The sequence below is a fragment of the Pseudorasbora parva genome, chromosome 6 (genome assembly GCF_024679245.1).
Source record: "Pseudorasbora parva isolate DD20220531a chromosome 6, ASM2467924v1, whole genome shotgun sequence".
NCBI classification, from domain to species: domain Eukaryota; kingdom Metazoa; phylum Chordata; class Actinopteri; order Cypriniformes; family Gobionidae; genus Pseudorasbora; species Pseudorasbora parva.
In genome coordinates this window covers 47,674,189-47,696,972 of record NC_090177.1, presented here as the reverse complement: position 1 = coordinate 47,696,972, position 22,784 = coordinate 47,674,189, and the positions used below count along the sequence as shown (strand labels likewise).

Sequence of the window (22,784 nt, the reverse complement as noted above, 5' to 3'; positions counted from 1 at the left end):
AGCTACAAAATTTAGATGTGTGCTGCATCTGAAGTTAGAGAAGACAATGAGCTCAAACAAAGCTCCTGAAAGAAAAAATGCTTGTAGCAAACAGACAAACCACCACGTAGTTCACAGGGTTCGAACCTGCGAGGGGAAACCCCAATGGATTTTGAGTCCATCGCCTTAACCTCTCGGCCACGTCTACACCATTTAGTGAGCAGCATGCTATTTTTTGGCTGGATGTGTAGGCTAGAGTTCACCAGGTACAATGCACCCAGCTATAAAATCTAGATGTGTGCTGCACCTGAAGATAGAGTACACAGCAGGGTTTTAACCTGCGCAGGTAAAACCCAATGGATTTCAAGTCAATCACCTTAACCTCTTGGCCACAACAATGTCATTCAGAAAGTAGGATGCTATTTTCTAGACTGGATGTGAAGGGTACAGTACACCAGGAAAAATTAACCCAGCTAGAATATCTAGATGTGTGCTGAATCTGAAGTTAGAGATGAAAATGTGCTCAAAAAAAGATGCTTCACGACCTAATGCTTGAAGCAAAGAAAGCATCACGTAGTCGGCAGGGTTCGAACCAGCGCGGGGAGACCCCAATGGATTTCAAGGCCATCGCCTTAACCTCTCGGCCACGACTAACCCGTTTAGTGAGCAGCATGCTATTTTTTGGCTGGATGTGTAGGGTAGAGTACACCAGGTAGAATGCATCCAGCTACAAAATCGGGATGTGTGCGGCACCTGAAGTTAGAGAAGACATTGAACTCAAACAAAGCTTCTCAAAGACACAATGCTTGGAGGAAACAGACAAAGTATAACGTAGTCGGCAGGGTTCGAACCTGCGCGGGGATACCCCAATGGATTTCAAGTCCATCGCCTTAACCTCTCGGCCACAACTACCCCATTTAGCGAGCAGCATGCTATTTTTTGGCTTGATGTGAAGGGTAGAGGTCACCAGGTACAAAGCATCCAGCTACAAAATTTAGATGTGTGCTGCATCTGAAGTTAGAGAAGACAATGAGCTCAAACAAAGCTCCTGAAAGAAAAAATGCTTGTAGCAAACAGACAAACCACCACGTAGTCGGCAGGGTTGGAACCTGCGCGGGGAAACCCCAATGGATTTCGAGTCCATCGCCTTAACCTCTCGGCCACGACTACCCCATTTAGTGAGCAGCATGCTATTTTTTGGATGGATGTGTAGGCTAGAGTTCACCAGGTAAATTGCACCCAGCTATAAAATCTAGATGTGTGCTGCACCTGAAGATAGAGTAGACAGCAGGGTTTTAACCTGCGCAGGTAAAACCCAATGGATTTCAAGTCAATCGCCTTAACCTCTCGGCCACGACTACCCCATTTAGTGAGCAGCATGCTATTTTTTGGCTTGATGTGAAGGGTAGAGGTCACCAGGTACAAAGCATCCAGCTACAAAATTTAGATGTGTGCTGCATCTGAAGTTAGAGAAGACAATGAGCTCAAACAAAGCTCCTGAAAGAAAAATGCTTGTAGCAAACAGACAAACCACCACGTAGTCGGCAGGGTTCGAACCTGCGCGGGGAAACCCCAATGGATTTCGAGTCCATCGCCTTAACCTCTCGGCCACGACTACCCCATTTAGTGAGCAGCATGCTATTTTTTGGATGGATGTGTAGGCTAGAGTTAACCAGGTAAATTGCACCCAGCTATAAAATCTAGATGTGTGCTGCACCTGAAGATAGAGTAGACAGCAGGGTTTTAACCTGCGCAGGTAAAACCCAATGGATTTCAAGTCAATCGCCTTAACCTCTTGGCCACAACAATGTCATTCAGAAAGTAGGATGCTATTTTCTAAACTGGATGTGAAGGGTACAGTACACCAGGAAAAATTAACCCAGCGAGAAAATCTAGATGTGTGCTGAATCTGAAGTTAGAGATGAAAATGTGCTGAAAAAAAGTTGCTTTACAACCTAATGCTTGAAGCAAACAAAGTATCACGTAGTCGGCAGGGTTCAAACCTGCGCGGGGAGACCCCAAAGGATTTCAAGTCCATCGCCTTAACCTCTCGGCCACGACTACCCCATTTAGCGAGCAGCATGCTATTTTTGGCTTGATGTGAAGGGTAGAGTACACCAGGTACAATGCACACAGCTACAAAATCTAGATGTGTGCTGCACCTGAAGATAGAGTAAACAGCAGGATTTTAACCTGCGCAGGTAAAACCAATGGATTTCAAGTCAATCGCCTTAACCTCTTGGCCACAACAACATCATTCAGAAAGTAGGATGCTATTTTCTAGACTGGATTTGAAGGGTACAGTACACCAGGAAAAATTAACCAAGCTAGAAAATCTAGATGTGTGCTGCATCTGAAATTAGAGATAAAAATGAGCTCAAACAAAGCTCCTGAAAGAAAAAATGCTTGTAGCAAACAGACACTGCATGAAAAAAGGTGTATCCGGACCCGTATACTCCTGTATACACTGCTGAAATTCGGAAGAATCCGGGAGTATACTGGCCGGATAGGTCAAATTCCCTGGATTGGTATATATCCGTATACATCCGGAATGATACCAAATCGGATGTATGTTGTGGCCGTATACTTCCATGCTACAGCCATTTGTTGCCATGGCAAGTAATCCCATCAGGTTTTTTCAGGAGACATTTTCACACCTCTGAGCAGCTTTGCCTCCCATCCCCTATTGGCCTGTCAACTCAAACCGGATTGGTTGCTCTTTTAAAACCACTCCCAAAACCCAAACTGCTATTGGAGGACAGGGCACATTGAAAACCCAGTTAAGTGATTTTATTGGTTACTTTTAAAACTTAGCCCGCCCTAGGCCTTATAGCATAGTGATTTGATTGGTTATTATAGGTCAGCTATGCAGATATTGCTCAAATATACATACACCATAAACCCCACCCCCCCCAAAGGAAAAATACACACAAAGAACAATTTAGGAAAATCTGGAATATTTATTAAGGTACATAAAACATTACCAAGAGCATTATAAACAAGCATAAGAACAGAATGGGGAAACAAAAACAAGTGAACAAAATGTAATTAAAAGGGAACAAAATGTAAAGAACAAAAAAAAAAAACAAGGGCATTTAAAAGGAACAAATAAACAATATAAATATAACTATATAAAATAAACATAAGTTAAAATGAAAGGGTAAAAAAAAAGGGCATGGAAAAAAAAGTTAACATAACATATGTTGTGTTAATTAGTTGGCGATATAAAGGAATAAATACACAGTGTATCTAAAAAGTAACATTATAAAAAGAGACAATGCAAAAATGAGAACCAGAATGTTAAAAAAAGGTTATATAATATACATAAATGTTCTAAGTAAACAAAAAGAAGTGAAAAAAAAGAGCAAATTCTATTTAAAGGACGGCGATGTAAAAGAATAAAATACACATTGTTTATCTAAAAAGGAATCAATATACAACATAGACATTATGAAATGAGAACTGGAATGTAAAGAAAAGTATATTATATACATGAATATTCCAAATAAAAAAAATAAAAAAAGCATTGTAACCATACATTAAAATTAATCCGGGGGGCAAAATGTATTTAAAAGGACAGCGATGTAAAGGAATAAAATTAAAAAAAATGCATATAATATATGCAAATGTTCTAAGTAACCAATATATAGGTGGAAAAATTTCCAAAGAGCCTTGTAAAGATACATTAAAATGATGCACTGATGATGTGACGTGTAGCGTGGGTCAGCCTCTAGTCTGGTTCGTAGCACTTGGGAGAGCACAGACAACCGTGGTTCTGTTTGGTGGAGACCTCATCATCCACACTGGCCTTCCATCAACAACAGCATCATCTTCATCAGACATCTGCTCTATTGTTGCGGTCTCTCACAGGTCTCTTTCTGCGTTAGCTTGTACAACCCTGGACCTGGTCTCCAGCAACTGCAAAACATGACAGTAATTTAACCACTAAAACACAGACTGTGTTTACATGTGCAACAATAATACAACTATGTATTCTAAGAGTAAGGTCTTAATCGCAGGAAGATGCTCACATGACGAGCAGAACTCTTCACTCCAGTTTACATGCAATTTGCATTATTCACTAATGAGTATGGTTATGTCGCACTCAGATTTGATCATAGTATAGGGTTTACATGAGGTAAAGTTTAATCACAATATTGACAAAATCATATCTCATAAAGAGAAAAATAATGCTTAGCCAGTTTCTTAACTTACCTTCTCTTTCTTTGACGGTTCTTTGCCATGTTCTTCATAGTGTGTCTTTTTTTGGGCCTTTTCAGGCTGAGCCAAAGAATACTTCCTCCGCTGTGTCTCAATAAGTCTTGCAACCTGCTTAATAAATCATGAATAATTGTAATACCAGTAAAAGTAAGCAAAACAGCACACGTGGTAAATATTTATATAAAATGAGTTTAAAAAAAAAAAAATCTTTAAGATTACCTTTTACACATTCAGGGTCAACATCTGTAAAAGTTGTCCTTAATTCTTCAAAGGAAAATGGTCAAAGCGAGGTTGTGTGATGACTATTGTGGGGGGAAAAGTTGCAGTTATAATTAATGAAATTCAGTTTTGGCATTTCAAATGCATATGACGTTAGTAGTAGGTTAACCTAACATTTACAGTATACAATAAGCAGTCTTACCCAGTTTGTGGATCGTATTTGTGTGGGCTGTTCTCTGAATTGTGGAGGCGCCTTACAGATTCCTGTAAAGTTTGAAATTAAAATGCGTTTAAACGGATTCACAATCTGCAAGAACCACAACATTTTCAAGTTTGAATAAGATGGCCATCAAAGTAACTGCTGGAGACAAAACACATAACGTTATTAGGCTAACGTTAATTGTAAGCCAACTTTGGTTTACAAGCACATTATATAACAACAACTGAACTTACCTCACGTTACGTGCCCTTTTAAATCTTTTCAGTGTTGTTAGGCTCTTCCTGTAAGTTAGTCCGTGGTGCTCATACTTTTGCTCGAGAGAATAAAGACGCTGGAGAGCCTCTTGGAGAAGATCAGCCCGTTCATGCTGTGCAGATATTAAAGTAGTAAGCTGACGAGATATAGCACTCTGGCCAGAGATCAGCTGCTTCATCAAGGCATTCACAGTAACTGGGCTTGAGCTTGAGCCTGCTTGTCCTCCTTTGTTCAGTGGAGTAGAAAAACTAAGGTTTCTTTTACTCGCCATATTAAATCTGTCGAAAATGATCGTGAAAAAATATAATGCCGGACATAATTATCTATCAACATGGAAGGACAACCACCTGTTGATAATAATACGAGAAAGAGAGCTTGGCGGTTTTGCGACCACTGCAACGAGAATGTTTCACATGCATATTTTTATCTTCTGCTTCACGACCTAACGCTTGAAGCAAACAAAGCATTACGTAGTCGGCAGGGTTCGAACCTGCGCGGGGAGACCCCAATGGATTTCAAGTCCATCGCCTTAACCTCTCGGCAACGACTAGCCCATTTAGCGAGCAGCATGCTATTTTTTTGGCTGGATGTGATTGGTAGAGGTCACCAGGTACAAAGCATCCAGCTACAAAATTTAGATGTGTGCTGCATCTGAAGTTAGAGAAGACAATGAGCTCAAACAAAGCTCCTGAAAGAAAAAATGCTTGTAGCAAACAGACAAACCACCACGTAGTCGGCAGCGTTCGAACCTGCGTGGAGAAACCCCAATGGATTTCGAGTCCATCGCCTTAGCCTCTCGGCCACGTCTACCCCATTTAGTGAGAAGCATGCTATTTTTTGGCTGGATGTGTAGGCTAGAGTTCACCAGGTACAATGCACCCAGCTATAAAATCTAGATGTGTGCTGCACCTGAAGATAGAGTAGACAGCAGGGTTTTAACCTACGCAGGTAAAACCCAATGGATTTCAAGTCAATCACCTTAACCTCTTGGCCACAACAATGTCATTCAGAAAGTAGGATGCTATTTTCTAGACTGGATGTGAAGGGTACAGTACACCAGAAAAAATTAACCCAGCTGGAAATTCTAGATGTGTGCTGAATCTGAAGTTAGAGATGAAAATGTGCTTAAACAAAGTTGCTTCACGACCTAACGCTTGTATAATACAAAGCATCACGTAGTCGGCAGGGTTCGAACCTGCGCGGGGAGACCCCAATGGATTTCAAGTCCATCGCCTTAACCTCTCGGCCACGACTACCCCGTTTAGTGAGCAGCATGGTATTTTTTGGCTTGATGTGAAGGGTAGAGTACACCAGGTAGAATGCATCCAGCTACAAAATCGGGATGTGTGCGGCACCTGAAGTTAGAGAAGACATTGAACTCAAACAAAGCTTCTCAAAGACACAATGCTTGGAGGAAACAGACAAAGTATAACGTAGTCGGCAGGGTTCGAACCTGCGCGGGGATACCCCAATGGATTTCAAGTCCATCGCCTTAACCTCTCGGCCACAACTACCCCATTTAGCGAGCAGCATGCTATTTTTTGGCTTGATGTGAAGGGTAGAGGTCACCAGGTACAAAGCATCCAGCTACAAAATTTAGATGTGTGCTGCATCTGAAGTTAGAGAAGACAATGAGCTCAAACAAAGCTCCTGAAAGAAAAAATGCTTGTAGCAAACAGACAAACCACCACGTAGTCGGCAGGGTTCGAACCTGCGCGGGGAAACCCCAATGGATTTCGAGTCCATCGCCTTAACCTCTCGGCCACGACTACCCCATTTAGTGAGCAGCATGCTATTTTTTGGCTTGATGTGAAGGGTAGAGGTCACCAGGTACAAAGCATCCAGCTACAAAATTTAGATGTGTGCTGCATCTGAAGTTAGAGAAGACAATGAGCTCAAACAAAGCTCCTGAAAGAAAAAATGCATGTAGCAAACAGACAAACCACCACGTAGTCGGCAGGGTTCGAACCTGCGCGGGGAAACCCCAATGGATTTCGAGTCCATCGCCTTAACCTCTCGGCCACGACTACCCCATTTAGTGAGCAGCATGCTATTTTTTGGCTGGATGTGTAGGCTAGAGTTCACCAGGTACAATGCACCCAGCTATAAAATCTAGACGTGTGCTGCACCTGAAGATAGAGTAGACAGCAGGGTTTTAACCTGCGCAGGTAAAACCCAATGGATTTCAAGTCAATCACCTTAACCTCTTGGCCAAAACAATGTCATTCAGAAAGTAGGATGCTATTTTCTAAACTGGATGTGAAGGGTACAGTACACCAGGAAAAATTAACCCAGCGAGAAAATCTAGATGTGTGCTGAATCTGAAGTTAGAGATGAAAATGTGCTCAAACTAAGTTGCTTTACAACCTAATGCTTGAAGCAAACAAAGTATCACGTAGTCGGCAGGGTTCGAACCAGCGCGGGGAGACCCCAATGGATTTCAAGGCCATCGCCTTAACCTCTCGGCCACGACTAACCCGTTTAGTGAGCAGCATGCTATTTTTTGGCTGGATGTGTAGGGTAGAGTACACCAGGTAGAATGCATCCAGCTACAAAATCGGGATGTGTGCGGCACCTGAAGTTAGAGAAGACATTGAACTCAAACAAAGCTTCTCAAAGACACAATGCTTGGAGGAAACAGACAAAGTATAACGTAGTCGGCAGGGTTCGAACCTGCGCGGGGATACCCCAATGGATTTCAAGTCCATCGCCTTAACCTCTCGGCCACAACTACCCCATTTAGCGAGCAGCATGCTATTTTTTGGCTTGATGTGAAGGGTAGAGGTCACCAGGTACAAAGCATCCAGCTACAAAATTTAGATGTGTGCTGCATCTGAAGTTAGAGAAGACAATGAGCTCAAACAAAGCTCCTGAAAGAAAAAAAGCTTGTAGCAAACAGACAAACCACCACGTAGTCGGCAGGGTTCGAACCTGCGCGGGGAAACCCCAATGGATTTCGAGTCCATCGCCTTAACCTCTCGGCCACGATTACCCCATTTAGTGAGCAGCATGCTATTTTTTGGATGGATGTGTAGGCTAGAGTTAACCAGGTAAATTGCACCCAGCTATAAAATCTAGATGTGTGCTGCACCTGAAGATAGAGTAGACAGCAGGGTTTTAACCTGCGCAGGTAAAACCCAATGGATTTCAAGTCAATCGCCTTAACCTCTTGGCCACAACAATGTCATTCAGAAAGTAGGATGCTATTTTCTAAACTGGATGTGAAGGGTACAGTACACCAGGAAAAATTAACCCAGCGAGAAAATCTAGATGTGTGCTGAATCTGAAGTTAGAGATGAAAATGTGCTGAAAAAAAGTTGCTTTACAACCTAATGCTTGAAGCAAACAAAGTATCACGTAGTCGGCAGGGTTCAAACCTGCGCGGGGAGACCCCAAAGGATTTCAAGTCCATCGCCTTAACCTCTCGGCCACGACTACCCCATTTAGCGAGCAGCATGCTATTTTTGGCTTGATGTGAAGGGTAGAGTACACCAGGTACAATGCACACAGCTACAAAATCTAGATGTGTGCTGCACCTGAAGATAGAGTAAACAGAAGGATTTTAACCTGCGCAGGTAAAACCAATGGATTTCAAGTCAATCGCCTTAACCTCTTGGCCACAACAACATCATTCAGAAAGTAGGATGCTATTTTCTAGACTGGATTTGAAGGGTACAGTACACCAGGAAAAATTAACCAAGCTAGAAAATCTAGATGTGTGCTGCATCTGAAGTTAGAGATAAAAATGAGCTCAAACAAAGCTCCTGAAAGAAAAAATGCTTGTAGCAAACAGACAAACCACCACGTAGTCGGCAGGGTTCGAACCTGCGCGGGGAGACCACAATGGATTTCAAGTCCATCGCCTTAACCTCTCGGCAACGACTAGCCCATTTAGCGAGCAGCATGCTATTTTTTTGGCTGGATGTGATTGGTAGAGGTCACCAGGTACAAAGCATCCAGCTACAAAATTTAGATGTGTGCTGCATCTGAAGTTAGAGAAGACAATGAGCTCAAACAAAGCTCCTGAAAGAAAAAATGCTTGTAGCAAACAGACAAACCACCACGTAGTCGGCAGGGTTCGAACCTGCGCGGGGAAACCCCAATGGATTTCGAGTCCATCGCCTTAACCTCTCGGCCACGACTACCCCATTTAGTGAGCAGCATGCTATTTTTTGGCTTGATGTGAAGGGTAGAGGTCACCAGGTACAGGGCATCCAGCTACAAAATTTAGATGTGTGCTGCATCTGAAGTTAGAGAAGACAATGAGCTCAAACAAAGCTCCTGAAAGAAAAAATGCATGTAGCAAACAGACAAACCACCACGTAGTCGGCAGGGTTCGAACCTGCGCGGGGAGACCGCAATGGATTTCAAGTCCATCGCCTTAACCTCTCGGCCACGACTACCCCATTTAGCGATTAGCATGCTATTTTTTTGGCTGGATGTGAAGGGTAGAGTACACCAGGTACAATGCACCCAGCTACAAAATCTAGATGTGTGCTGCACCTGAAGATAGAGTAGACAGCAGGGTTTTAACCTGCGCAGGTAAAACCCAATGGATATCAAGTCAATCGCCTTAACCTCTTGGCCACAAAAATGTCATTCAGAGAGTAGGATGCTATTTTCTAAAGTGGATGTGAAGGGTACAGTACACCAGGAAAAATTAACCCAGCGAGAAAATCTAGATGTGTGCTGAATCTGAAGTTAGAGATGAAAATGTGCTCAAACAAAGTTGCTTCACGACCTAACGCTTGAAGCAAACAAAGCATTACGTAGTCGCTAGGGTTCGAACCTGCGCGGGGAGACCCCAATGGATTTCAAGTCCATCGCCTTAACCTCTCGGCAACGACTAGCCCATTTAGTGAGCAGCATGCTATTTTTTTGGCTGGATGTGATTGGTAGAGGTCACCAGGTACAAAGCATCCAGCTACAAAATTTAGATGTGTGCTGCATCTGAAGTTAGAGAAGACAATGAGCTCAAACAAAGCTCCTGAAAGAAAAAATGCTTGTAGCAAACCACCACGTAGTCGGCAGGGTTCGAACCTGCGTGGGGAAAACCCAATGGATTTCGAGTCCATCGCCTTAGCCTCTCGGCCACGTCTACCCCATTTAGTGAGCAGCATGCTATTTTTTGGCTGGATGTGTAGGCTAGAGTTCACCAGGTACAATGCACCCAGCTATAAAATCTAGATGTGTGCTGCACCTGAAGATAGAGTAGACAGCAGGGTTTTAACCTGCGCAGGTAAAACCCAATGGATTTCAAGTCAATCACCTTAACCTCTTGGCCACAACAATGTCATTCAGAAAGTAGGATGCTATTTTCTAGACTGGATGTGAAGGGTACAGTACACCAGAAAAAATTAACCCAGCTGGAAATTCTAGATGTGTGCTGAATCTGAAGTTAGAGATGAAAATGTGCTTAAACAAAGTTGCTTCACGACCTAACGCTTGAAGCAAACAAAGCATCACGTAGTCGGCAGGGTTCGAACCTGCGCGAGGAGACCCCAATGGATTTCAAGTCCATCGCCTTAACCTCTCGGCCACGACTACCCCGTTTAGTGAGCAGCATGCTATTTTTTGGCTTGATGTGAAGGGTAGAGTACACCAGGTAGAATGCATCCAGCTACAAAATCTGGATGTGTGCTGCACCTGAAGTTAGAGAAGACATTGAACTCAAACAAAGCTTCTCAAAGACACAATGCTTGGAGGAAACAGACAAAGTATAACGTAGTCGGCAGGGTTCGAACCTGCGCGGGGATACCCCAATGGATTTCAAGTCCATCGCCTTAACCTCTCGGCCACAACTACCCCATTTAGCGAGCAGCATGCTATTTTTTGGCTTGATGTGAAGGGTAGAGGTCACCAGGTACAAAGCATCCAGCTACAAAATTTAGATGTGTGCTGCATCTGAAGTTAGAGAAGACAATGAGCTCAAACAAAGCTCCTAAAAGAAAAAATGCTTGTAGCAAACAGACAAACCACCACGAAGTCGGCAGGGTTCTAACCTGCGCGGGGAAACCCCAATGGATTTCGAGTCCATCGCCTTAACCTCTCGGCCACGACTACCCCATTTAGTGAGCAGCATGCTATTTTTTGGCTTGATGTGAAGGGTAGAGGTCACCAGGTACAAAGCATCCAGCTACACAATTTAGATGTGTGCTGCATCTGAAGTTAGAGAAGACAATGAGCTCAAACAAAGCTCCTGAAAGAAAAAATGCATGTAGCAAACAGACAAACCACCACGTAGTCGGCAGGGTTCGAACCTGCGTGGGGAAACCCCAATAGATTTCGAGTCCATCGCCTTAACCTCTCGGCCCCGACTACCCCATTTAGTGAGCAGCATGCTATTTTTTGGCTGGATGTGTAGGCTAGAGTTCACCGGATACAATGCACCCAGCTATAAAATCTAGATGTGTGCTGCACCTGAAGATAGAGTAGACAGCAGGGTTTTAACCTGCACAGGTAAAACCCAATGGATTTCAAGTCAATCACCTTAACCTCTTGGCCACAACAATGTCATTCAGAAAGTAGGATGCTATTTTTTAGACTGGATGTGAAGGGTAGAGTACACCAGGAAAAATTAACCCAGCTGGAAATTCTAGATGTGTGCTGAATCTGAAGTTAAAGATGAAAATGTGCTTAAACAAAGTTGCTTCACGACCTAACGCTTGAAGCAAACAAAGCATCACGTAGTCGGCAGGGTTTGAAGCTGCGCGGGGAGACCCCAAAGGATTTCAAGTCCATCGCCTTAACCTCTCGGCCACGACTATCCCATTTAGCGAGCAGCATGCTATTTTTTTGGCTGGATGTGAAGGGTAGAGTACACCAGGTACAATGCAAACAGCTACAAAATCTAGATGTGTGCTGAATCTGAAGTTAGAGATGAAAATGTGCTCAAACAAAGTTGCTTCACGACCTAATGCTTGAAGCAAACAAAGCATCACGTAGTCGGCAGGGTTCAAACCTGTGCGGGGAGACCCCAATGGATTTCAAGTCCATCGCCTTAACCTCTCGGCCACGACTACCACATTTGGTAAGCAGCATGCTATTTTTTGGCTGGATGTGTAGGGTAGAGTACACCAGGTACAAAGCATCCAGCTACAAAATTTAGATGTGTTCTGCATATGAAGTTAGAGAAGATAATGACCTCAAACAAAGCTCCTGAAAGAAAAAATGCATGTAGCAAACAGACAAACCACCACGTAGTCGGCAGGGTTCGAACCTGCGCGGGGAAACCCCAATAGATTTCGAGTCCATCGCCTTAACCTCTCGGCCACGACTACCACATTTGGTAAGCAGCATGCTATTTTTTGGCTGGATGTGTAGGGTAGAGTACACCAGGTACAAAGCATCCAGCTACAAAATTTAGATGTGTTCTGCATATGAAGTTAGAGAAGATAATGAGCTCAAACAAAGCACCTGAAAGAAAAAATGCTTGTAGCAAATAGACAAACCACCATGTAGTCGGCAAGGTTCGAACCTGTGCGGGGAGACCCCAATGGATTTCAAGTCCATCGCCTTAACCTCTCGGCCACGACTACTCCGTTTAGTGAGCAGCATGCTATTTTTTGCCTGGAAGTGTAGGCTAGAGTTCACCAGGTACAATGCACCCAGCTATAAAATCTAGATGTGTGCTGCACCTGAAGATAGAGTAGACAGCAGGGTTTTAACCTGCGCAGGTAAAACCCAATGGATTTCAAGTCAATCACCTTAACCTCTTGGCCACAACAATGTGATTCAGAAAGTAGGATGCTATTTTCTAGACTGGATGTGAAGGGTACAGTACACCAGGAAAAATTAACCCAGCTGGAAATTCTAGATGTGTGCTGAATCTGAAGTTAGAGATGAAAATGTGCTCAAACAAAGTTGCTTCACGACCTAATGCTTGAAGCAAACAAAGCATCACGTAGTCGGCAGGGTTCGAACCTGCGCTGGGAGACCCCAATGGATTTCAAGTCCATCGCCTTAACCTCTCGGCCACGACTACCCCGTTTAGTGAGCAGCATGCTATTTTTTGGCTGAATGTGTAGGGTAGAGTACACCAGGTAGAATGCATCCAGCTACAAAATCTGGATGTGTGCTGCACCTGAAGTTAGAGAAGACATTGAACTCAAACAAAGCTTCTCAAAGACACAATACTTGGAGGAAACAGACAAAGTATCACGTAGTCGGCAGGGTTCGAACCTGCGCGGGGAGACCCCAATGGATTTCAAGTCCATCGCCTTAACCTCTCGGCCACGACTACCACATTTGGTAAGCGGCATGCTATTTTTTGGCTGGATGTGTAGGGTAGAGTACACCAGGTACAAAGCATCCAGCTACAAAATTTAGATGTGTTCTGCATATGAAGTTAGAGAAGATAATGAGCTCAAACAAAGCACCTGAAAGAAAAAATGCTTGTAGCAAATAGACAAACCACCACGTAGTCGGCAGGGTTCGAACCTGTGCGGGGAGACCCCAATGGATTTCAAGTCCATCGCCTTAACCTCTCGGCCACGACTACTCCGTTTAGTGAGCAGCATGCTATTTTTTGGCTGAATGTGTAGGATAGAGTACACCAGGCAGAATGCATCCAGCTACAAAATCTGGATGTGTGCTGCATCTGAAGTTAGAGAAGACATTGAATTCAAACAAAGCTTCTCAAAGACACAATACTTGGAGGAAACAGACAAAGTATCACGTAGTCGGCAGGGTTCGAACCTGCGCGGGGAGACCCCAATGGATTTCAAGTCCATCGCCTTAACCTCTCGGCCACGACTACCACATTTGGTAAGCAGCATGCTATTTTTTGGCTGGATGTGTAGGGTAGAGTACACCAGGTACAAAGCATCCAGCTACAAAATTTAGATGTGTTCTGCATATGAAGTTAGAGAAGATAATGAGCTCAAACAAAGCACCTGAAAGAAAAAATGCTTGTAGCAAATAGACAAACCACGACGTAGTCGGCAGGGTTTGAACCTGCGCGGGGAGACCCCAATGGATTTCAAGTCCATCGCCTTAACCTCTCGGCCACGACTACCCCATTTATTGAGCAGCAAGCTATTTTTTTGGCTGGATGTAAAGGGTAGATTACACCAGGTAGAATGGACCCGGCTACAAAATTTAGATGTGTGCTGCATCTGAAGTTAGAGAAGACAATGAGCTCAAACAAAGCTCCTGAAAGAAAAAATGCATGTAGCAAACAGACAAACCACCACGTACTCGGCAGGGTTCGAACCTGCGCGGGGAAACCCCAATGGATTTCGAGTCCATCGCCTTAAACTCTCGGCCCCGACTACCCCATTTAGTGAGCAGCATGCTATTTTTTGCCTGGAAGTGTAGGCTAGAGTTCACCAGGTACAATGCACCCAGCTATAAAATCTAGATGTGTGCTGCACCTGAAGATAGAGTAGACAGCAGGGTTTTAACCTGCGCAGGTAAAACCCAATGGATTTCAAGTCAATCACCTTAACCTCTTGGCCACAACAATGTGATTCAGAAAGTAGGATGCTATTTTCTAGACTGGATGTGAAGGGTACAGTACACCAGGAAAAATTAACCCAGCTGGAAATTCTAGATGTGTGCTGAATCTGAAGTTAGAGATGAAAATGTGCTCAAACAAAGTTGCTTCACGACCTAATGCTTGAAGCAAACAAAGCATCACGTAGTCGGCAGGGTTCGAACCTGCGCTGGGAGACCCCAATGGATTTCAAGTCCATCGCCTTAACCTCTCGGCCACGACTACCCCGTTTAGTGAGCAGCATGCTATTTTTTGGCTGAATGTGTAGGGTAGAGTACACCAGGTAGAATGCATCCAGCTACAAAATCTGGATGTGTGCTGCACCTGAAGTTAGAGAAGACATTGAACTCAAACAAAGCTTCTCAAAGACACAATACTTGGAGGAAACAGACAAAGTATCACGTAGTCGGCAGGGTTCGAACCTGCGCGGGGAGACCCCAATGGATTTCAAGTCCATCGCCTTAACCTCTCGGCCACGACTACCACATTTGGTAAGCGGCATGCTATTTTTTGGCTGGATGTGTAGGGTAGAGTACACCAGGTACAAAGCATCCAGCTACAAAATTTAGATGTGTTCTGCATATGAAGTTAGAGAAGATAATGAGCTCAAACAAAGCACCTGAAAGAAAAAATGCTTGTAGCAAACAGACAAACCACCACGTAGTCGGCATGGTTTGAACCTGCGCGGGGAGACCCCAATGGATTTCAAGTCCATCGCCTTAACCTCTCGGCCACGACTACCCCATTTATTGAGCAGCATGCTATTTTTTTGGCTGGATGTAAAGGGTAGATTACACCAGGTAGAATGGACCAGTCTACAAAATTTAGATGTGTGCTGCATCTGAAGTTAGAGAAGACAATGAGCTCAAATAAAGCTCCTGAAAGAAAAAATGCATTTAGCAAACAGTCAAACCACCACGTAGTCGGCAGGGTTCGAACCTGCGCGGGGAAACCCCAATGGATTTCGAGTCCATCGCCTTAACCTCTCGGCCACGACTACCCCATTTAGTGAGTAGCATGCTATTTTTTGGCTGGAAGTGTAGGCTAGAGTTCACCAGGTACAATGCACCCAGCTATAAAATCTAGATGTGTGCTGCCCCTGAAGATAGAGTAGACAGCAGGGTTTTAACGTGCGCAGGTAAAACCCAATGGATTTCAAGTCAATCACCTTAACCTCTTGGCCACAACAATGTCATTCAGAAAGTAGGATGCTATTTTCTAGACTGGATGTGAAGGGTACAGTACACCAGGAAAAATTAACCCAGCTGGAAATTCTAGATGTGTGCTGAATCTGAAATCAGAGATGAAAATGTGCTTAAACAAAGTTGCTTCACGACCTAACGCTTGAAGCAAACAAAGCATCACGTAGTCGGCAGGGTTCGAACCTGCGCGGGGAGACCCCAATGGATTTCAAGTCCATCGCCTTAACCTCTCGGCCACGACTACCCCGTTTAGTCAACAGCATGCTATTTTTTTGGCTGGATGTGAAGGGTAGAGTACACCAGGTACAATGCAAACAGCTACAAAATCTAGATGTGTGCTGAATCTGAAGTTAGAGATGAAAATGTGCTCAAACAAAGTTGCTTCACGACCTAATGCTTGAAGCAAACAAAGCATTACGTAGTCGGCAGGGTTCGAGCCTGCGCGGGGAGACCCCAATGGATTTCAAGTCCATCGCCTTAACCTCTCAGCCACGACAACCCCGTTTAGTCAGCAGCATGCTAGTTTTTGGCTGGATGTGAAGGGTAGAGTACACCAGGTACAATGCAAACAGCTACAAAATCTGGATGTGTGCTGCACCTGAAGTTAGAGAAGACATTGAACTCAAACAAAGCTTCTCAAAGACACAATACTTGGAGGAAACAGACAAAGTATCACGTAGTCGGCAGGGTTCGAACCTGCGCGGGGAGACCCCAATGGATTTCAAGTCCATCGCCTTAACCTCTCGGCCACGACTACCCCATTTAGTGACCAGCATGCTATTTTTTGGATGGATGTGTAGGCTAGAGTTAACCAGGTAAATTGCACCCAGCTATAAAATCTAGATGTGTGCTGCACCTGAAGATAGAGTAGACAGCAGGGTTTTAACCTGCGCAGGTAAAACCCAATGGATTTCAAGTCAATCACCTTAACCTCTTGGCCACAACAGTGTCATTCAGAAAGTAGGATGCTATTTTCTAGACTGGATGTGAAGGGTACAGTACACCAGGAAAAATTAACCCAGCTGGAAATTCTAGATGTGTGCTGAATCTGAAGTTAGAGATGAAAATGTGCTTAAACAAAGTTGCATCACTACCTAACGCTTGAAGCAAACAAAGCATCACGTAGTCGGCAGGGTTCGAACCTGCGCGGGGAGACCCCAATGGATTTCAAGTCCATCGCCTTAACCTCTCGGCCACGACTATCCCATTTAGCGAGCAGCATGCTTTTTTTTTTGGCTGGTTGTGAAGGGTAGAGTACACCAGGTACAATGCAAACAGCTACAAAATCTATATGTGTGCTGCACCTGAAGATAGAGTAGACAGCAGGGTTTTAACCTGCGCAGGTAAAACCCAATGGATTTCAAGTCAATCACCTTAACCTCTTGGCCACAACAATGTGATTCAGAAAGTAGGATGCTATTTTCTAGACTGGATGTGAAGGGTACAGTACACCAGGAAAAATTAACCCAGCTGGAAATTCTAGATGTGTGCTGAATCTGAAGTTAGAGATGAAAATGTGCTCAAACAAAGTTGCTTCACGACCTAATGCTTGAAGCAAACAAAGCATCACGTAGTCGGCAGGGCACGAACCTGCGCGGGGAGACCCCAAAGGATTTCTAATCCATCGCCTTAACCTCTCGGCCACGACTACCCCGTTTAGTGAGCAGCATGCTATTTTTTGGCTGAATGTGTAGGGTAGAGTACACCAGGTAGAATGCATCCAGCTACAAAATCTGGATGTGTGCTGCACCTGAAGTTAGTGAAGACATTGAACTCAAACAAAGCTTCTCAAAGACACAATGCTTGGAGGAAACAGACAAAGTATCACGTAGTCGGCAAGGTTCGAACCTGCGCGGGGAGACCCCAATGGATTTCAAGTCCATCGCCTTAACCTCTCGGCCACGACTACCACATTTGGTAAGCAGCATGCTATTTTTTGGCTGGATGTGTAGGGTAGAGTACACCAGGTACAAAGCATCCAGCTACAAAATTTAGATGTGTTCTGCATATGAAGTTAGAGAAGACAATGAGCTCAAACAAAGCACCTGAAAAAAAAAATGCTTGTAGCAAACAGACGAACCACCACGTAGTCGGCAGGGTTCGAACATGCGCGGGGAGACCCCAATGGATTTCAAGTCCATCGCCTTAACCTCTTGGCCACGACTACCCTGTTTAGTGAGCAACATGCTATTTTTTGGCTGAATGTGTAGGGTAGAGTACACCAGGTAGAATGCATCCAGCTACAAAATCTGGATGTGTGCTGCACCTGAAGTTAGAGAAGACATTGAACTCAAACAAAGCTTCTCAAAGACACAAGGCTTGGAGGAAACAGACAAAGTATCACGTAGTCGGCAGGGTTCGAACCTGCACGGGGAGACCCCAATGGATTTCAAGTCCATCGCCTTAACCTCTCGGCCACGACTAACCCGTTTAGTGAGCAGCATGCTATTTTTTGGCTGGATGTGTAGGGTAGAGTACACCAGGTAGAATGCATCCAGCTACAAAATCTGGATGTGTGCTGCACCTGAAGTTAGAGAAGACATTGAACTCAAACAAGGCTCCTCAAAGACACAATGCTTGGAGGAAACAGACAAACTATCACGTAGTCGGCAGGGTTCGAACCTGCACGGGGAGACCCCAATGGATTTCAAGTCCATCGCCTTAACCTCTCGGCCACGACTACCCCATTTAGCGAGCAGCATGCTATTTTTTGGCTGGATGTGTAGGGTAGAGTACACCAGGTACAAAGCATCAAGCTACAAAATTTAGATGTGTTCTGCATATGAAGTTAGAGAAGATAATGAGCTCAAACAAAGCACCTGAAACTAAAAAGGCTTGTAGCAAATAGACAAACCACCACATAGTCGGCAGGGTTTGAACCTGCGCGGGGAGACCCTAATGGATTTCAAGTCCATCGCCTTAACCTCTTGGCCACGACTACCCCATTTAGCGAGCAGCATGCTATTTTTTGGCTTGATGTGAAGGGTAGAGGTCACCAGGTACAAAGCATCCAGCTACAAAATCTGGATGTGTGCTGCACCTGAAGTTAGAGAAGACATTGAACTCAAACAAAGCTTCTCAAAGACACAATACTTGGAGGAAACAGACAAAGTATCACGTAGTCGGCAGGGTTCGAACCTGCGCGGGGAGACCCCAATGGATTTCAAGTCCATCGCCTTAACCTCTCGGCCACGACTACCACATTTGGTAAGCAGCATGCTATTTTTTGGCTGGATGTGTAGGGTAGAGTAAACCAGGTACAAAGCATCCAGCTACAAAATTTAGATGTGTTCTGCATATGAAGTTAGAGAAGATAATGAGCTCAAACAAAGCACCTGAAAGAAAAAATGCTTGTAGCAAACAGACAAACCACCACGTAGTCGGCAGGGTTTGAACCTGCGCGAGGGAAACCCCAATGGATTTCAAGTCCATCGCCTTAACCTCTCGGCCACGACTACCCCATTTAGAGAGCAGCATGCTATTTTTTGGCTGGATGTGTAGGCTAGAGTTCACCAGGTACAATGCACCCAGCTATAAAATCTAGATGTGTGCTGCACCTGAAGATAGAGTAGACAGCAGGGTTTTAACCTGCGCAGGTAAAACCCAATGGATTTCAAGTCAATCACCTTAACCTCTTGGCCACAACAATGTCATTCAGAAAGTAGGATGCTATTTTCTAGACTGGATGTGAAGGGTACAGTACACCAGGAAAAATTAACCCAGCTGGAAATTCTAGATGTGTGCTGAATCTGAAGTTAGAGATGAAAATGTGCTTAAACAAAGTTGCTTCACGACCTAACGCTTGAAGCAAACAAAGCATCACGTAGTTGGCAGGGTTCGAACCTGCGCAGGGAGACCCCAATGGATTTCAAGTCCATCGCCTTAACCTCTCGGCCAAAAACAGGGCAAAACGGACTGCCATGGCGGGGGAAAGAAAAAAAAAAAGAAAAAGCGAAGGGGGAAAAGGAAAAAGGAAAAAAAAGCGGTGGAACCGGATATTTCTTTTTTTTATATTTTGTTTGTTACCAGTTCTCTATGCATATTTCCCTTACTAACAAACTAACTAACACATTTCTTAAATAAATATTTATACTTTTACTTAATCGCAAAACACTTCCTCAAATAATTTTTGTACAGCCGAAATAAAACAAAGAACACGTATTTGTATTTCTACTAATATGTTTTATTCAAAAGTCTTAAATCCAATGCAACATTCATAATAAATATTCCTTATGTGTATTAATATAATTTTAAATAATATTGATTGCAACTATAATAAACAAACAAATGCAGTTTAATAATAAAAATATATACATATTTACATATACTAATGATAATAAGCACTTCCACACATAGTTTAATAAAAGTTTATTTAAATATAATGTAAATAACATATGTGTCTATGTATATATATATATACGCATGAATATATATAATTTATACATTTAAAAACTTTAACATTAAAGATAGATAGATAGATAGATAGATAGATAGATAGATAGATAGATAGATAGATAGATAGATAGATAGATAGATAGATAGAAATAATATAATATATGTGTCAGAGGGTGTTTTGGTGTTGGTTCATGTTTCATGTTTTTGAGGTATCATGTTCACAGTCATGTTTTTTCATGCACTTCCTGGTTTGTCATGTGATCCTGACATGTGCTCCCTTGTTTTGTGTTCTGTCATGTCATTGGTTTATTGTTTGATCATTGTTCACAGGTGTCCCTTGTCCAGTCATTAGTCTATGTATTTTAGCCCTCATGTTTGCCATGTGTAATAGATGTTGTTACCCACTGTTAGTGAGTATATTGTTTATGTTCTGCTTCATGCCAAGCCTAACCTGTTGTTTAATGTTTTGGATTTAAGGTTGCTCTAATAAAGACTGCACTTGGGTTCTAAACCTTGCCTCCAGTGGACTTAATGTGACAATATGTATAAATACTATAATAAAAAATACTATTCTGCTAAACACACCACACACTCTTGCCAGGACTTGCACCTGGAATCTTCCACCCAAAGGATGGATGTGTTACATTACACCACAAGAGTTTTTTGTGTGTTTTTTTATTTTAACTATTACACCACACAAGTATTATTCTTTTTTTTTTCCTTTTTTTTTTTTTTGTGTGTGTGCAAATTAAGCATTGCAAACACAGCAACTAAAAACAAAAGGTTCACATCACAACACACCACACAGCAAACACATTTAAAAATATATAAACATAAAAAATATATAAAAATGTAATAAAATATATAATAAAACTGCTATATAAAGCAATTCAAAGAGGTCCCTGTACACTCTCCTTCCACTGAGCCACAGAGAGGCCTGAAGCTGGACAGTACCACCGGCCCTTCAACTGAGTGTGGCCAGTTGTCTTGTTTTTGGATTGCCCACAGTGCTTGCAGGTGTAGTGGTAAACATCCTTTGTCAGGCGTTTCCTTGGTGGTTCACCCCTAGCCATTCTTTCCTCGTCTTCTTGGGCAGCTTTCTGCTGCCTCCAGGTACGCTGCCTGGGCTGAGTAGGGGGACCAGTTTGTGGTAGTCGGTTATCAGGTGGGTCCTGGAACTGGGGATGAGGCTGGAACTGGGCTGGGTCCTGGAACTGGGGATGAGGCTGGAACTGAGGAGGCTGGAACTGGGCTGGGTCCTGGAACTGGGGATGAGGCTGGAACTGAGGAGGCTGGAGCTGGAACTGAGGAGGAGGCTGGAACTGGGGATGAGGCTGGAACTGAGGAGGAGGCTGGAACTGAGGAGGCTGGAGCTGGAACTGAGGAGGAGGCTGGAACTGAGGAGGCTGGAGCTGGAACTGAGGAGGAGGCTGGAACTGAGGAGGCTGGAACTGGGCTGGGTCCTGGAACTGGGGATGAGGCTGGAACTGAGGAGGAGGCTGGAGCTGAGGCACTGGTAGACCTGGTGGGTAGCTGGGAAAGGGTGGGTAGGATGCAAAGTCTGCTGCTGGTGGATATATGGGAATTGCTCCAGGGGGAGGGGTGGGCAGGGGGCACCTTTTTGAGGTTCGTTTGCGAACAAATGCCTTTCCCTCCTGATTTTCAGGCTCCTCAAAAACCATTGCCTCATGCCCATGTTGTAAAGGAGCAGCTGGAAGGTCTCTCACTTCAGGAAGCGGCTCCTTTGCCAGGTATAGTTGATTAGGCAGTTCAGTACCCTGCAGCAGCATGTCCCTGTCTGCACGTTTTTGTCTTCTTAGGAGCCTGCAAGAGAAATTCAAGTAATTTATTAAAATTGGTTTTAAATTTATTGCCCTAATTTATTGAAATGTGCTACAGAAATAATTTAAATTAGTGATACATTTCAGTAGGCATCTGTAAAAGTGCATTCTACCATCTTAATATATATCTAAATTATGGCACATGCTTTCAATGCAAAATGATCGTGAGTACAAGTGAAAGGGTTTAGAAGCAATTGTTTGTGTGAATTTAGATTGAATATTTGGATTTGTGTTTAATGTTTTAAGAAAATTAGCGATGGCTACAAGAATGTATTTTAGAAATTCAGAAAAACTGTAATGACTTGCCTGGTTTAATAAAGTTTCAATAAACTAAACTTAATATAAAGCCCATTGTCTTAACTTTTATTAATTTTTAAAAGAAACATGTACAGGAAGGTTTTTCAAGTACAATCTTGATATGCTACTGTGATTGTATAAAAGTACAGCACAAAATAAGACTCACCATGAGGAGACAGTAGTGGTATTTATTGGGACCAGAACCAGGTTAGTCTGTTCTAGAACTGCCCTGCTGTCCTCCAGAAGCTGTTTTAAGTGGCTGTATACTGCTACAATAGATTGAGGAATTGGCAGAGTTTTTCCACTTGTGTCCTTGGGCCTGTTCCGTGCTTGCTTAAACTCTTTGAAAAGTCGTAAGCAAACACATTCACAGACCCGGTGGACTTCAGGGTCCTGAGCCGCCTGCCCATGAGTCATGAACAGTCTATGGAAAAGAAGGGTGATATAATCTGGACTGTATACTGTGTAAAATATAAACTAGTGACAATTCAAATTGTTAAATTACCTCTCTGCTGCCTGCTGTCCTGGAGCAGAACCGCTTGGCTTCCTGGATGCTCTCCATGGTCCTGTCAAGGTGTTTTTCTTTGCCCTCTTACCATATTTCGAGGGCACTTTGTCCATGGGATTCAAAGCCATGTACAGACGGACTATTTCGGCCT

At 43.5% G+C, this 22,784-nt stretch overlaps 34 non-coding genes across 34 annotated transcripts; all 34 read right to left on the bottom strand.

Annotated features, from left to right (window-relative positions):
- Window positions 1-809: 809 nt before the first annotated feature.
- Window positions 810-891, bottom strand: trnas-uga (transfer RNA serine (anticodon UGA)). Its single transcript has one exon. It is a non-coding gene; the product is annotated as a tRNA-Ser (tRNA).
- Window positions 892-1,067: 176 nt separating this feature from the next.
- On the bottom strand, window positions 1,068-1,149 carry trnas-cga (transfer RNA serine (anticodon CGA)). Its single transcript has one exon. It is a non-coding gene; the product is annotated as a tRNA-Ser (tRNA).
- Window positions 1,150-1,515: 366 nt separating this feature from the next.
- On the bottom strand, window positions 1,516-1,597 carry trnas-cga (transfer RNA serine (anticodon CGA)). The gene has a single exon. It is a non-coding gene; the product is annotated as a tRNA-Ser (tRNA).
- Window positions 1,598-6,068: 4,471 nt separating this feature from the next.
- On the bottom strand, window positions 6,069-6,150 carry trnas-uga (transfer RNA serine (anticodon UGA)). Its single transcript has one exon. It is a non-coding gene; the product is annotated as a tRNA-Ser (tRNA).
- A 176-nt stretch (window positions 6,151-6,326) lies between these two features.
- Window positions 6,327-6,408, bottom strand: trnas-uga (transfer RNA serine (anticodon UGA)). Its single transcript has one exon. It is a non-coding gene; the product is annotated as a tRNA-Ser (tRNA).
- A 176-nt stretch (window positions 6,409-6,584) lies between these two features.
- trnas-cga (transfer RNA serine (anticodon CGA)) lies at window positions 6,585-6,666 on the bottom strand. Its single transcript has one exon. It is a non-coding gene; the product is annotated as a tRNA-Ser (tRNA).
- Window positions 6,667-6,842: 176 nt separating this feature from the next.
- trnas-cga (transfer RNA serine (anticodon CGA)) lies at window positions 6,843-6,924 on the bottom strand. The gene has a single exon. It is a non-coding gene; the product is annotated as a tRNA-Ser (tRNA).
- Window positions 6,925-7,546: 622 nt separating this feature from the next.
- Window positions 7,547-7,628, bottom strand: trnas-uga (transfer RNA serine (anticodon UGA)). Its single transcript has one exon. It is a non-coding gene; the product is annotated as a tRNA-Ser (tRNA).
- A 176-nt stretch (window positions 7,629-7,804) lies between these two features.
- Window positions 7,805-7,886, bottom strand: trnas-cga (transfer RNA serine (anticodon CGA)). The gene has a single exon. It is a non-coding gene; the product is annotated as a tRNA-Ser (tRNA).
- A 1,071-nt stretch (window positions 7,887-8,957) lies between these two features.
- On the bottom strand, window positions 8,958-9,039 carry trnas-cga (transfer RNA serine (anticodon CGA)). Its single transcript has one exon. It is a non-coding gene; the product is annotated as a tRNA-Ser (tRNA).
- An 874-nt stretch (window positions 9,040-9,913) lies between these two features.
- trnas-cga (transfer RNA serine (anticodon CGA)) lies at window positions 9,914-9,995 on the bottom strand. The gene has a single exon. It is a non-coding gene; the product is annotated as a tRNA-Ser (tRNA).
- Window positions 9,996-10,359: 364 nt separating this feature from the next.
- On the bottom strand, window positions 10,360-10,441 carry trnas-uga (transfer RNA serine (anticodon UGA)). The gene has a single exon. It is a non-coding gene; the product is annotated as a tRNA-Ser (tRNA).
- Window positions 10,442-10,617: 176 nt separating this feature from the next.
- On the bottom strand, window positions 10,618-10,699 carry trnas-uga (transfer RNA serine (anticodon UGA)). The gene has a single exon. It is a non-coding gene; the product is annotated as a tRNA-Ser (tRNA).
- A 176-nt stretch (window positions 10,700-10,875) lies between these two features.
- Window positions 10,876-10,957, bottom strand: trnas-cga (transfer RNA serine (anticodon CGA)). Its single transcript has one exon. It is a non-coding gene; the product is annotated as a tRNA-Ser (tRNA).
- Window positions 10,958-11,133: 176 nt separating this feature from the next.
- trnas-cga (transfer RNA serine (anticodon CGA)) lies at window positions 11,134-11,215 on the bottom strand. Its single transcript has one exon. It is a non-coding gene; the product is annotated as a tRNA-Ser (tRNA).
- Window positions 11,216-12,092: 877 nt separating this feature from the next.
- Window positions 12,093-12,174, bottom strand: trnas-cga (transfer RNA serine (anticodon CGA)). The gene has a single exon. It is a non-coding gene; the product is annotated as a tRNA-Ser (tRNA).
- Window positions 12,175-12,796: 622 nt separating this feature from the next.
- On the bottom strand, window positions 12,797-12,878 carry trnas-uga (transfer RNA serine (anticodon UGA)). The gene has a single exon. It is a non-coding gene; the product is annotated as a tRNA-Ser (tRNA).
- A 176-nt stretch (window positions 12,879-13,054) lies between these two features.
- Window positions 13,055-13,136, bottom strand: trnas-uga (transfer RNA serine (anticodon UGA)). The gene has a single exon. It is a non-coding gene; the product is annotated as a tRNA-Ser (tRNA).
- Window positions 13,137-13,312: 176 nt separating this feature from the next.
- On the bottom strand, window positions 13,313-13,394 carry trnas-uga (transfer RNA serine (anticodon UGA)). Its single transcript has one exon. It is a non-coding gene; the product is annotated as a tRNA-Ser (tRNA).
- A 176-nt stretch (window positions 13,395-13,570) lies between these two features.
- trnas-uga (transfer RNA serine (anticodon UGA)) lies at window positions 13,571-13,652 on the bottom strand. The gene has a single exon. It is a non-coding gene; the product is annotated as a tRNA-Ser (tRNA).
- A 176-nt stretch (window positions 13,653-13,828) lies between these two features.
- On the bottom strand, window positions 13,829-13,910 carry trnas-uga (transfer RNA serine (anticodon UGA)). The gene has a single exon. It is a non-coding gene; the product is annotated as a tRNA-Ser (tRNA).
- A 177-nt stretch (window positions 13,911-14,087) lies between these two features.
- On the bottom strand, window positions 14,088-14,169 carry trnas-cga (transfer RNA serine (anticodon CGA)). Its single transcript has one exon. It is a non-coding gene; the product is annotated as a tRNA-Ser (tRNA).
- A 364-nt stretch (window positions 14,170-14,533) lies between these two features.
- trnas-uga (transfer RNA serine (anticodon UGA)) lies at window positions 14,534-14,615 on the bottom strand. The gene has a single exon. It is a non-coding gene; the product is annotated as a tRNA-Ser (tRNA).
- A 176-nt stretch (window positions 14,616-14,791) lies between these two features.
- On the bottom strand, window positions 14,792-14,873 carry trnas-uga (transfer RNA serine (anticodon UGA)). The gene has a single exon. It is a non-coding gene; the product is annotated as a tRNA-Ser (tRNA).
- A 176-nt stretch (window positions 14,874-15,049) lies between these two features.
- trnas-uga (transfer RNA serine (anticodon UGA)) lies at window positions 15,050-15,131 on the bottom strand. Its single transcript has one exon. It is a non-coding gene; the product is annotated as a tRNA-Ser (tRNA).
- A 177-nt stretch (window positions 15,132-15,308) lies between these two features.
- trnas-cga (transfer RNA serine (anticodon CGA)) lies at window positions 15,309-15,390 on the bottom strand. The gene has a single exon. It is a non-coding gene; the product is annotated as a tRNA-Ser (tRNA).
- Window positions 15,391-15,754: 364 nt separating this feature from the next.
- trnas-uga (transfer RNA serine (anticodon UGA)) lies at window positions 15,755-15,836 on the bottom strand. Its single transcript has one exon. It is a non-coding gene; the product is annotated as a tRNA-Ser (tRNA).
- Window positions 15,837-16,267: 431 nt separating this feature from the next.
- trnas-uga (transfer RNA serine (anticodon UGA)) lies at window positions 16,268-16,349 on the bottom strand. Its single transcript has one exon. It is a non-coding gene; the product is annotated as a tRNA-Ser (tRNA).
- Window positions 16,350-16,713: 364 nt separating this feature from the next.
- Window positions 16,714-16,795, bottom strand: trnas-uga (transfer RNA serine (anticodon UGA)). The gene has a single exon. It is a non-coding gene; the product is annotated as a tRNA-Ser (tRNA).
- A 366-nt stretch (window positions 16,796-17,161) lies between these two features.
- On the bottom strand, window positions 17,162-17,243 carry trnas-aga (transfer RNA serine (anticodon AGA)). The gene has a single exon. It is a non-coding gene; the product is annotated as a tRNA-Ser (tRNA).
- Window positions 17,244-17,419: 176 nt separating this feature from the next.
- Window positions 17,420-17,501, bottom strand: trnas-uga (transfer RNA serine (anticodon UGA)). Its single transcript has one exon. It is a non-coding gene; the product is annotated as a tRNA-Ser (tRNA).
- A 692-nt stretch (window positions 17,502-18,193) lies between these two features.
- Window positions 18,194-18,275, bottom strand: trnas-uga (transfer RNA serine (anticodon UGA)). The gene has a single exon. It is a non-coding gene; the product is annotated as a tRNA-Ser (tRNA).
- Window positions 18,276-18,709: 434 nt separating this feature from the next.
- On the bottom strand, window positions 18,710-18,791 carry trnas-uga (transfer RNA serine (anticodon UGA)). Its single transcript has one exon. It is a non-coding gene; the product is annotated as a tRNA-Ser (tRNA).
- Window positions 18,792-18,967: 176 nt separating this feature from the next.
- Window positions 18,968-19,050, bottom strand: trnas-uga (transfer RNA serine (anticodon UGA)). Its single transcript has one exon. It is a non-coding gene; the product is annotated as a tRNA-Ser (tRNA).
- Between the last annotated feature and the right edge of the window lie 3,734 nt (window positions 19,051-22,784).